Raw genomic sequence first — 12458 nt, 5'->3', positions numbered from 1 at the left:
TGCCAGGTTTTGGTATCAGGATGATGTTGATCTCACAAAATGATTTGGGAAGGATTCCTTCTTTTTGGATTTTTGGAATAGTTTCAGAAGGAATGGCACCAGTTCCTCTTTGTATGTCTGGTAGAATTCAGCTGTGAACCCATCTGGACCTGGGCTTTTTTTGGTTGGTAAGCTCTTAATTGCTGCCTCAACTTTAGCCCTTGTTATTGGTCTGTTCAAGGTTTCAACTTCTTCCTGGTTTAGGCTTGGGAGGATGCAAGTGTCCAGGAATTTATCCATTTCTTCCAGGTTTACTGGTTTATGTTCAAAGAGTTGTTTGTAGTAATCTCTGATTGTAATTTGTATTTCTGTGGAGTCAGTGGTGATATCTCCTTTAACATTTTTATTGCATCTATTTGATTCTTCTCTCTTTTCTTTTTTATTAATCTGGTTAGTGGTCTATCTATTTTGTTGATCTTTTCAAAAAACCAGCTCCTGGATTTATTGATTTTTTGAAGGATTTTTTGTGTCTCTATCTCCTTCAGCTCTGCTCTGATCCTAGTTATTTCTTGTCTTCTGCTAGTTTTTGAGTTTTTTTGATCTTGCTCCTCAGCTCTTTCAATTTTGATGATAGGGTGTTGGTTTTAGATCTTTCCTCACTTCTCTGGTGGACACTTATTGCTATAAATTTCCCTCTAGGCATTGCTTTAAATGTATCCCAGAGATTCTGGTACGTTGTGTCTTCATTCTCGTTGGTGTCAAAGAACATCTTTATTTCTGCCTTCATTTTATTGTTTATCCAGTTGACATTCAGGAGCCAGTTGTGCAATTTCCATGAAGTTGTGCAGCTCTGAGTTAGTTCCTTAATTCGGAGTTCTAATTTGATTTCACTGTGGTCTGAGAGACTGTTTGCTATGATTTCCATTCTTTTGCATTTGCTGAGGAGTGATTTACTTCCAATTATGTGGTCAATTTTAGAGTACATGCCATGCAGTGCTGAGAAGAATGTATATTCTGCAGATTTCGGGTGGAGATTTCTGTAGATGTCTATTAGGTCTGCTTGGTCCAGATCTGAGTTCAAGTCCTCGATATCCTTGTTAATTTTCTGTCTCATTGACCTGTCTAATATTGACAGTGGCATGTTAAAGTCTCCCACTATTATTGTGTGGGAGTCTAAGTCTCTTCATAGGTCATTAAGAAATTGTTTTATGTACCTGGGTGCTCCTGTATTGGGTGCGTATATATTTAGGATCATTAGCTCTTCTTGATGCATTGATCCTTTTACCATTATGTAATGCCCTTCTTTGTCTCTTTTGATCTTTGTTGGTTTAAAGTCCATTTAATCAGAGACTAGGATTGTGACTCCTGCTTTTCTTTTTGCTCTCCATTTGCTTGATAAATATTCCTCCATCCCTTTACTTTTAGCCTATGTGTGTTCTTGCACATGAGATGGGTTTCCTGAATACAGCACACTGATGGGTTTTGACTTTTTACACAATTCGCCCGTCTGTGTCTTTTGATTGGGGCATTTGGTCCATTTACATTTAAGGTTAATATTGTTATGTGTGAATTTGATACTGCCATTTTGATGGTAGCTGGTTGTTTAGCCCATTAGTTGAACATTGTCTTCATTGTGTTAACAATCTTTACCATTTGGTATGTTTTTGGAGTGGCTGGTACTGATTGTTCCTTTCCTTGTTGAGTGCTTCTTTCAGGAACTCTTGTAAGGCAGGCCTGGTCGTGATTAAATTGCTCAGCAATTGCTTGTCCATAATGGATTTTCCTTCTCCTTCACTTATGAAGCTTAGTTTGGCTGGATATGAAATTCTAGATTGAAACTTCTTTTCTTTAAGGATGTTGAATATTGGCCCCCACTCTCTTCTGGCTTGTAGGATTTCTGCTGAGAGATCTACTGTGAGTCTGATGGGCTTCCTTTTGTGGGTAACCCGACCTTTCTCTCTGCTGCCCTTAGCATTTTTTCCTTCATTTCAACCCTGGTGAATCTGACGATTATGTGCCTTGGGGTTGCTCTTCTTGACGAATATCTTTGTGGTGTTCTCTGTATTTCCTGGATTTGAATATTGGCCTGCCTTGCTAGGTTGGGGCTGTTCTCCTCATAATATCCTGAAGAGTGTTTTCCAGCTTGGATTCATTCTCTCTGTCACATTCAGGTACACCTATCAAATATAGATTAGGTCTCTTCACATAATCCCACATTTCTTGGAGACTTTGTTCATTTCTCTTCACTCTTTTTTCTCTTTTCTTGCCTTCTCATTTTATTTCATTTAGTTGATCTTCAATCTCTAATATTCTTTCTTGTGCTTAGTCAATCCTGCTATTGAAAACTGTGTATACTTCGTGAAGTTCTCGTGCTGTGTTTTTCAGCTCCATCAAGTTGTTTATATTCTTTTCTAAGCTGTTTATTCTAGTCAGCATCTCATCTATTCTTTTTTCTAGGTTCTTAGTTTCTCTTATTGGGTTAGCACATGTTCTTTTAGCTCTGAGAAGTTCGTTATTACCCACCTTCTGAAGCCTGATTCTGTCAATTTATCAGATTCATTCTCCACCCGTCTTTGATCCCTAGCTGGTGAGGAGTTGTGATCCTTTGGAGGAGAGGCATTCTGGTTTTTGGTGTTTTCATCCCTTTTGTGCTGGTTACTTCCCATCTTAGTTGCTTTATCTACCTGTGGTCTTTGTAGTTGGTGACTTTCGGATAGGGTCTCTGAGTGGACGCCCTTTTTGTTGATGTTGAAGCTATTTCTTTCTGCTTCTTAGTTTTCCTTCTAATAGTCAGGCCCCTTTGCTGCAGGACTGCTAGAGGTGCACTCCAGACCCCGCTTGCCTGGGGACTGCCTGCGGGGCTGCAGAACAGCAAGGGTTGCTGCCAGTTTCTTCCTCTGCTAACCTAGTCTCAGAAGGGTACCCATCAGATGTCGGCCTGAGCTCTCCTTTATGAGGTGTCTCTTTGAGTATACAGGGGTCAGGGAGTTGCTTGAGGAGACAGTCTGTCCCTTATAGGAGCACAAGTGCTATGCTGGGATCTCTATTGTTCTGTGCAGAGCTGCTGGGCAGGTACCTTTAAGTCTGCTGCAGCTAAACTCATAACCACCTCTTTTCCCAGGTGCTCTGTCCTAGGAAGGTCGGCTTTATTTATAAGTTCCTGTGGTGCTGCTGCCTTTTTCATAGATGCCCTGCCCCACACGGAGTAGTCTAGTCACAGTCTTCCAGCAGAGGTATTGCTGAGCTGCCGCAGGCTCTGCCCAGCTGCTGTGTGAACTGCCTTGGTAGTGGTGGATTTCCTTTGTAGTGGGGGACACCCTTCCCCCCACTGAGCTAGACCCTCCTGGGTTCAGCTGCACTTGCTGGGAAACTCTCAATCCAGAGTGTTTCGGATTGCTTGTTTTGTGGGGGTGGTACCCACCGAGCCAGATCTCCTGGCTCTCTGTCTCAGCCCTCTCCCTTTCAGTTGAATGGGCAGCTCTGTCTCCAGGTGTTCCAGGCACCAGTAAAAACGGCCTCCCAGACTTGTGTGAGTTTCTGTGCACCGACGCGGCACCGGCTGAAACTGCAGCACTGAAAACTTGTGGCGCTTTTCGACCGGGGAATCTCTTGGTCCATGAGCAGTGAAAACTTGTTTGGAAATGCGGTGAGCACTCACCCTCTGCGCTGTTCTCGCTGGGAACTGCCCTCTGAGTTGTTCCTATTAGGCCATCTTGGATCATGATCCATCCCTTGTTTTAATCTGTTTTCTTCCTTTTCTTTCTCCTTTGTTTCTCTAGTGTTTCCTTTTCCTTTTATTCTTTTGAATCTATAATATTGCCACAATGATTTTCCTGTTTATACCCACAAGATGTGTATTAATGACAAGAAGCATTCACTTACAAGGAAACTTTTCTCAAAGGAACTGCCTTTGGTTATTGTTCATTTCTCATGGACACTCCAAGTTTCTTCAATTTTCTTTTATCAGAGAAGCATTTCTTCAGGTTGCATTCTGATCCTGATAATTGCTAGACCTGTGTAAGTGATTTAAGATCAAGTTGGAAATTAGGCATCTAAAACTACAATATTTCCTATTGGTTCCAAAGGAATGTTGTGAAACAGAAGACAAATTTTAAAATAAAAAATAAAAATAAAACTGCAATGTTTCCTTAGTGTCTTAATACAGTAACACCTCAGCCACGTCAAATGTTGGAGGACAGGTCAAAATAATCGGGAAGTAAACAATTAGGGAAAATGGTGAATAAAAGAAAAGTTTTGGTCACATTGCCATAAATAAAATATTGCTTATCGTTGAAATTTAAATGTAGTGGAAACTCTACTCCTAAAACAATTTAATATTGTAAATATTTTCCCACCTTAATGTGAGTCCATTTTACATAACTTAATCTTTGCTTAATTACTCAGTCATATTTTTCTGTTCCATAACATAGAAATATGTTCAGGGACTTTTGAAGCCGTTTATTCCCTACATTGAAGGCTCTGGATTGACAGGCATTGAGTTTGGATGTCTGCTAGATGTATTAGATTATGTCTCCTCCTTCAGTATTAAATTATTAGCAATCACAGCTGCCACTGCCAGCGTAGGTTGCTTCTAATCACCAGCTGGCTAAGAAACCAGTCATTCAGTCCAGTTAAAATTACGTCTAAAATAAGAGTAAATCCATTCCGAGTGAAAAGTCATGAAGCTCTAGTATAAGAAAAGTGCACATGATGTGAGGCCGTCTGTTTTATTTGCTCAGTACTTGATTCTGCCTTGGAGGCTTTTTGCTGATTTTTTTGTTTGGTGGGGTGGAGCAGATTTTATTTTATTTTTTGGCTTTCTTCTATGTTATCTACTTTGTTTCCACCAGTTAAGACTGCTACCTAAATGATTCCTGATTATTCTTTGATCTCAGGAGCTAGTCCCAAGACTCTTTGTGTCTTTTGTTGGGGCTCAGAAAACAATACTCCAAAATGAAGGCCTAGGAAACAGAAGATTTTCTTTGACCTTTTGCTCTCCTGTCTCCAATTCTCCCCCAGGGGTAGCCATAGAAACTAAAGCCCTTCTTCCCCAGGTCACCAAAACCAGAACCTCTTCTTCCTGAAGCTAGCCATAAACTAACCCTCTCTCTACTTTTCTTTCTTTCTTTTTTTTTTTTTAAGATGGAGTCTCACTCTGTTGCCCAGGCTATAGTGCAGTGGTGTGATCTTGACTCACTGCAAACTCCATCTCCCGGGTTCAAGAGATTTTCGTGTCTCAGCCTCCCGAGTAGCTGGGACTATAGGCATGTGCCTCCATGCCTGGCTGATTTTTGTATTTTTATTAGAGACAGATTTTTACCATGTTGCCCAGGCTGGTCTCGAACTCCTGGCCTCAAGTGATCCTCCTGCCTTGGCCTCCCAAAGTGCTGGGATTACAGGTGAGAGCCACTGCACCCAGCCTTTCTCCACCTTTCTATGTAAAAAGTGGATTCAAAGAAATTATCTGACTACTCTGTTTGATTGTAGATATAAGACCTCCATTCCAGAGAGAGTTCTGCCCCATATCCAGAAGGAAGGAATGCATGCTTAGAGAGGTCAAGAAGAATCTGTATACCCATAGGCCTTGCTGGGTTTCCCCACTTACTCTGTTGGCATTAGATGATACTCTTTCTGTCTAATCATAGTTATACACATCTATTCGTACTTTGTTGAACCTAAGCATAAAAAATGGACAATTTCCAATTTCCCCTGTATCTTTGGGTCTTCATTCTGAAGGCCCCCATGTATACATGTTAAATAAATTTGTATTTCTTATCTCCAATTAATCTGCCTTTGCAGGTTGATTTTTCGGCCAAACTTCAGAGGGCCAAGGGGAACTCTTGGCCCCTACACACTGTTGAGGCAGAATATTTGGCATTTGAAGAATTAGCTGAGTAGAAGATTCAATTGTAAGAATCTTTAGATTCATAATTCCTGGCTTCTAATACAAAATCCCCCAATTCAGTGTCTGAAACATGCTATATACTAGAGAAATATCAATTTATGTCCCCTAAGACCATGCCCTTATCCCCATCTTCAGAGCTTATATGACATCTTGGCCTATAACTTATGTCTTCCTTTTCTCCTTTTGGTTAAAAATAAAATGGCTTCACACACACACACACACACACACACACACTCCTTAGAAGTCCATTAACTTTAAATTCATGAAACAGAAACAGGACTGAAGTTTATTTCTGAAAGGTTACTAAGGTAAAGAAAGTTACAAGAACAATTGAATGCTGGAAACTAAAACATGCTCTTAAAAGGCAGCACTTCAGAAGGATCAGCCTCCTGCACACATAGTCCATACGCTAATCACAAGCCCTTGTCAGTGCTAATCACAAAAGTGGCCCTCCCAGAACACCCACCTGGCTAAATTTTCACCTGGCTTGTGTTGCTATTTATATTGAAGAGTATAAAAATGCCGTTTCTTTGAAAACATTCCATAGTTCAGACATTTCTTCTCTCTGGATAGTTTCAATAAGCAAGGTTTAGCAGAGCAGCCCAGAGAAAGGAATTGAACCAAAGCAAAGCCAGGTATGCACTTTATTCATTTTTTTCTTTCATTCTACAAAGGAGAGGGATTCTGATCTTTGGATTTGCCTAATGTATTTTGACAGCATGTACTCCTAGCTGCTCTCGTATAAAGATGCGGAATCCCAGGACAATTCTCCACTGGAGCCATTATTCCTTTCCCCCTACACCTTTTAAGCATGGCATCCTCCACAGATAATTATTCTATATAGATAAGGCAGGTTATATTTTAAGAATTTCTGAGTTCAATCAGCATAATGGGTATACTGCAGGGGAGATGCATTTTAAAGTGTTATTACCAGGTGAGTATTTCCCAAATCCCTAAGTCACAAGGATAGAGATAGCAATTTAGAAAGAGTATAGCCAAAAGTACATTTCATAAAATGGATTGTACTTCATGAATTTCATTGTGGCAGGATATTCACTCTGCTGTCCTGTCATTACCAAACAAGATGCTTGTTATAAAAAAGAAATATGCATGACTGTTGAGGATGTTGCTTTATTAATGACTGTGTTCTGCACTCTGTGAAATACTTCACTGGAATGTTGTCACCTGCGCTGAAAGATATACAGAAACTTTCTTACTAAATTATCTTACTGAAGACATTCAGAATTTGCTAACTCCACAATCCCCAAATAAAAAAAAAAAGCCAGTTTAACAAGTTTAACAAGCTCCCATGTCTTTACATTTAATGTGGGAATAAAAATACCAGAACCCTGACATCTACAGATGATCCTTTTCTAGTGAATTGTAAGATATTTCTCTTTATTTAATTGCTCCAGTGCAGTTAAGTTTAATAAGCAAAAGCTGTGTAAAAAGCCAAGTGACTTATATTTTTAATCTGAGAATATATGATTGCCTTATGAAGTATTGCTAGAAGTAAAAATGCATGGTGCTTATTAGTCTGAAGATAATGGGCAGGAGTTCTCTAGAGGCGGCTGGGATTTCCTCTGCTGGGAGTTGGTGGGAGGACAGTGTCTGCATGAAAGGAGTATATGTGCTTCCTTTCTGAGAGTAGCCATTCCTCCTGAGCTCTTGGTTTTCACCTTTTCCAGGCTCTGGAATTAGTTCTTTTTTAACATATCATCAGTCTCTCCTTTTTCTACTGGCTCTTCCCTTTCAGCCTGTCTGCCTCTGCTTGAAAGTCTTTCATTTATTCTTTCACAATAGTATACGGTCTATGCCTAAAATAAATCCCGATTCCATAGTATTCACAGTGGGTCTGCTGCCCTGATTGGACCCTGTCTGCTACACCTGCCCCACCAGTGCCTTTATCTTCAGCACTCAAACCGTTGCAAGAACAGCTAACTACTCCCTCTCCCATCTTGACTAATGCTGTCAGCCTCATCTTTATCATGATATTCAAAAGATGAAGGGTATCTATCCATTGCCTGCAAAATAAAATCTGAAGCATGGTCAGGATCCTAACTTTCCAGGTTTATCTCCCACATTCTTACATGAATCTTTTCTACCAAATTGATCTACTACTGATTGTCACCTGATCCTCCTTCTTCTTATCCTCTCTGCCTATTCCTTGACTTCACTTACCATCTTCCTCCTTCCCTGATATACTTCCGATTCATTTATTCAAAGCCAATACATCCTGGAGGTGCCAGTTCAAACCCCGCCTCCTCTGCAAAGACTTTTCTGTCTCAGGTAGAACTGATTGCTATGTTTATGAAGCAAATTCCTAAAGTAATTAGATCCATCTCTTGACATGTCTTTTCTGTTCTATGTGCCAAAATGCTGATTCTAGAAACACTTTTTCCATTTGATACAAGATGAAATTATAATACAGAATTTCAATTTTAGTAGACTTCAGTCACCACTAAAAGGGAAACAAGCACTATTTAATGTTGAAATATATTTTCAAACTTATATTACTTATATGAAACGTTATAAACTCCTGTCTTACAAAATGAACTGAACTCTCCTTCCCATGATCAGTGCTGAAGATTCAGCTAACATAGCCAGTGAGGTCAGCAGGCCCAGGGCCAAGCATGTATGTGGACAGACTGGTGGAGATGGGAATGAAGAGACATCCTGCATGGTCAGGAGATCACCTACATACAGAGGGATGGAGAAAACAAGTAAATGTATTGATGATGCTTGGAGAGGGGCAGACTAGAACAAACCTACAGTGAATAGAATTAGAGGTGTTGGTGTGAATTCACAGATTTGTAAATATAGAAATAGATGTGTGCGTGCGTGCGTGTGTATGTGTTGCAGATTGGGCTCTCTGGAAGCAAACGCTGAGCTAAAGTTTGATGTGTAACGTATTATTAGGGATCAAAGCATGCGGAAGGAAATGGATTGGGCAGAGAAGAACGTGAACTGCAATGCAGGCTCGAGAGAGCCTTGGCCAACCCCTTCTTGAGCATGTGTGGCCTGTCTGAGTTGTTCCTCGTTGGGCCAAAATGACCAGACTTTATAACCTTTTCTTAATATAAGATGCGGACTGTCCCAGGTAAGGTGTGACACTGGACAAGGCAATTCTTTGCAACAAGTCCTCTCTTAAAGGAGTCTCTGAGAGGTACATGATTGTGTCCACTACAATGTGTGTGTGTGTGTGTTTGTTTATGTACCTGTATTTCCTAGTTCTGAGAAGGCCTAGGAGCAATGAAATTACAGTAGAATGAGCACATCTACTGCCCAGTTTTTGGTTGCTAAATATCATTCTCCACTCAAACAAACCAAGGCCCTTGGAACATAGCTCATTCCAAGGCTGACACAGGAAAGTAGAAGACTGGAAAATCTTGTGCCAGAACGTAAGGAATTGATCCAAGAATGATGAGGACCTCTCAAAAGGACAGAGGCACCATCCTGAAGAGGCTCAACTTAGCCAAATCCGTAATATTTTGGCATCAAAACAAATAATGATAGTATATTATAACTCACTGAATAAAATAGAAATCCATGATTCCATAGTAATATAAATAAATTGGGGAAAAGGGAAGTATCTACCTTACATTAGATGGCAACAAATAATATTAGAAGAGTTAGTGAAATTTTTAAAATCACTCTTTGGCAACCATAATAGAAATAATTGATTCAGGCAAGAATCACCAATGGATACTAAAACCAGTAGGTAAAAGTTTAAGGAGGATTGGGTATTTAAATAGTCTCAACATAGTCTGTCTATAAAATGCTTATTAATTATTAAATAAGATAGGAAATATTCTTTATCTTGACAGCAGAGAAACCTGGCTAGACAGCATCTTACCAAGTAATAAAAGTTAACACCTAAGTGAATTTCAAGTAAGAAAGAAAGAGAGAAAGAGAGAACATCTCTAGTAATGGAGCAAGTCATCTTCACATGCTCCTGAGACAAAGCACCTCAAAGAGTACAGTTCCACTTCCATGAAATTCTTGCCACAGAGGGCATACACTGAATATAAATGTGAAGAAATAGCAGAGAAAGCCAAACTGAAGGCCATGCCACAAAGTAACTGTTCTGTACTTGTAAAACAAACAAACAAACAAACAAAACAGATAATGATCATGAAATCCAAGGAAAGACTGAGGAATGATGAATGGTCCATGGTGCGTTGGAGCCAGCTGGCACTCGCTCAGCCCCACTCTAGGAAACTGACGCTGTGCATCTCTTCCCAACTGTGCAGTTCAGTGCACAAAGCTGGTAACCTGAAATCAGCCAGGATGGGAATATTCACACCATAAAAATTGGCAGCCACGGCATATCAGACCCCCTGCCCTGCCACATAAGCAGTTCAGCAGCACACCACAGGAAGAGTTCCCAAATGAAGAGACTAAGGACTCATGACAGCTAAATGCAACACATGATCCTGGAACTATGAAGGACATTATTGGGATTATCAGGGAAATGTGAATGGGCTCTGAGGCAGTATTTACATGTATACCAATTAATACAATAATATAAATTACATGGTAGTATTGTATTAATGTTCCTTTCCTGATTTTGATGGCTGTGCTCTGGTTATATAGAAGGTTGTCCTTGTTTTTAGGACATACGTATTGATATATTAAGGAGTAAGAGATATATCTGCAACTTATTATCAAAGGCTTAAAAAAAAAAAACGATCCAGGTGCAGTGGTGCTTACCTGTAGTCCCAGCTACTTGGGAGGCTGAGGTGAAAGATTCCCTATAGTCCATGAGTTTTGAGTCCAGCCTCAACATAGTAAGGTTGCTCTTTTTGTTTTAAGAGGCAGGGGCAACATAGCAAGGCCCCTGGCTCTTAAAACAAAAACAAAAACAAAAAAAACCCTAAATGTATAAATACATTTAGAGATGGAATGAAAGGCAAAGGAGGTAAAATATTAATATCACGTAGAGAATTGGGGATTAGGAAAGAAAGGGTATATGAGAGTTCATTTTACTATTAGTGCATCTTTTCTACAAATTTAAAATTATTTCAAAAAAATTATTAAGGAATTATATTTCAATCAAATGCTTCTAAGCCAGTCTGTGGTTCTCTTCCTTTTCTGCTGGAAGCTTAGCCCCTTTCCCATTCAACAGAGTTAGAGAAATGCCAAAGGACGAGACAGTGACTTTCAGAAGTACCTCCTGGCAGGAGTATGTAACTAAAGGCCATCTCTGCTGGGCTGCTGTCCCCCTCGTTAGAAATACTTTGCTGTTTTTGTTTGGTTTGGTCTGGTCTGGCTTAATAGATACTAAGATATTGGTAGTGTAATATCCTGAACCCTCATTAGTAGATATTAATATTATTTCTTAAAATGCTAATAATTCACTAGTTTAAAAATTAAAAGTTGAACTTCTAATAAATTCTTAAACAATGCAATTTAATGAAAAGACATTAAAAGGAGAGCAGGTTTTTTCCAAAAACTTTTCCCTCCTTCCCTTCCTCCCTTCCCTCTCTCCCTCCTTCCTTCCCCTCTTCCTCCCTTCCTCCCTTTCTTCCCTCCCTCCTTCCTTCCTCCCTTCCTTCTATCCCTCCCTCCATCCTTCCTTCCCTCCTTCCTTCCCTCTCTCCTTCCTTCCTTCCTCCCTTCCTTCCCTCCCTCCCTCCCTTCTTCCCTCCCTCCCTCCCTTCCTCCCCTCCCTCCCTCCTTCCTTCCCTCCCTTCCTTCCTTACTTCCCTCCCTTCCTTCTTCCTTTCTTCTTTCCGTCTCTCCCTCCCTCCCTCCCTCCCTCCCTCCTTCCTCCCTCCTTCCTTCCTTCCCTGCCTCTGTCCAGTGGTAAACAAGGACTGTGTGTATATTTAATCTTCTCAAGCAGATTCAGTACTCCCTGAGGCTTTTGTCTCCCACTGCACCTACCTGCAGTATCAGTCTTTTACATGGGTGACTGGGTTGCTGAATGAGACAACAGAGATTACCGCTAATGCTGAAAAAGCCAGTGAGCCCCTTGGGGACAATAATCTGAATTGTCACCATAGTTAATCAGAGAGTCAGGATGGAACTAAGTCCTGATAAAGAGCCCAGTGATCTGATGGGAATAAAGGTCTTCTTTACCTCTCCCATTGTGGCAAAGCAATTTATAGGAGGAAGTAGGAATGTGAAGTGCTTGCTGTGAACTCATTTTGCAACATTTTTCTCTTGGGCTGTTCAGATATGTCGAATGCTCTCAACCTGACATTTAAGAGGGCCCTGCTGTGTTTCTCTTTAGGGAAGACAAATAATGCCAATCAGGAGTTTCTATGCCTGTTTACTTGTAGTCAGATCAGTTCAGTTCCGTCTATTCCTTAAGTTCAAAAAGAGACAAAAGAGAAAGTTCTGGGTTGGTTACATAAATAATTAACATGATCTGCTGCTCTGTAAATGGATTTGCAAAGGAACCACCAGTCACCGAAGAATGCCTGGGAGGAGCCGCCTAGGAGGATGCATGCCCACTGATTCCAGTAGCCTTCTCCCAGCTGTGGGCCTGCGCATGGACAACACGCCTTGGGCGTGACCATCAGAGGAGCCTTTCCAGCAAAAACACATAGAACTCACACCAATGAAT

The sequence above is a fragment of the Sapajus apella genome, unplaced genomic scaffold (genome assembly GCF_009761245.1).
Source record: "Sapajus apella isolate SASKATOON/1434 unplaced genomic scaffold, GSC_monkey_1.0 scaffold34, whole genome shotgun sequence".
Classification (NCBI taxonomy): Eukaryota; Metazoa; Chordata; class Mammalia; order Primates; family Cebidae; genus Sapajus; species Sapajus apella.
Note: the sequence above shows the minus strand (reverse complement) of the source record.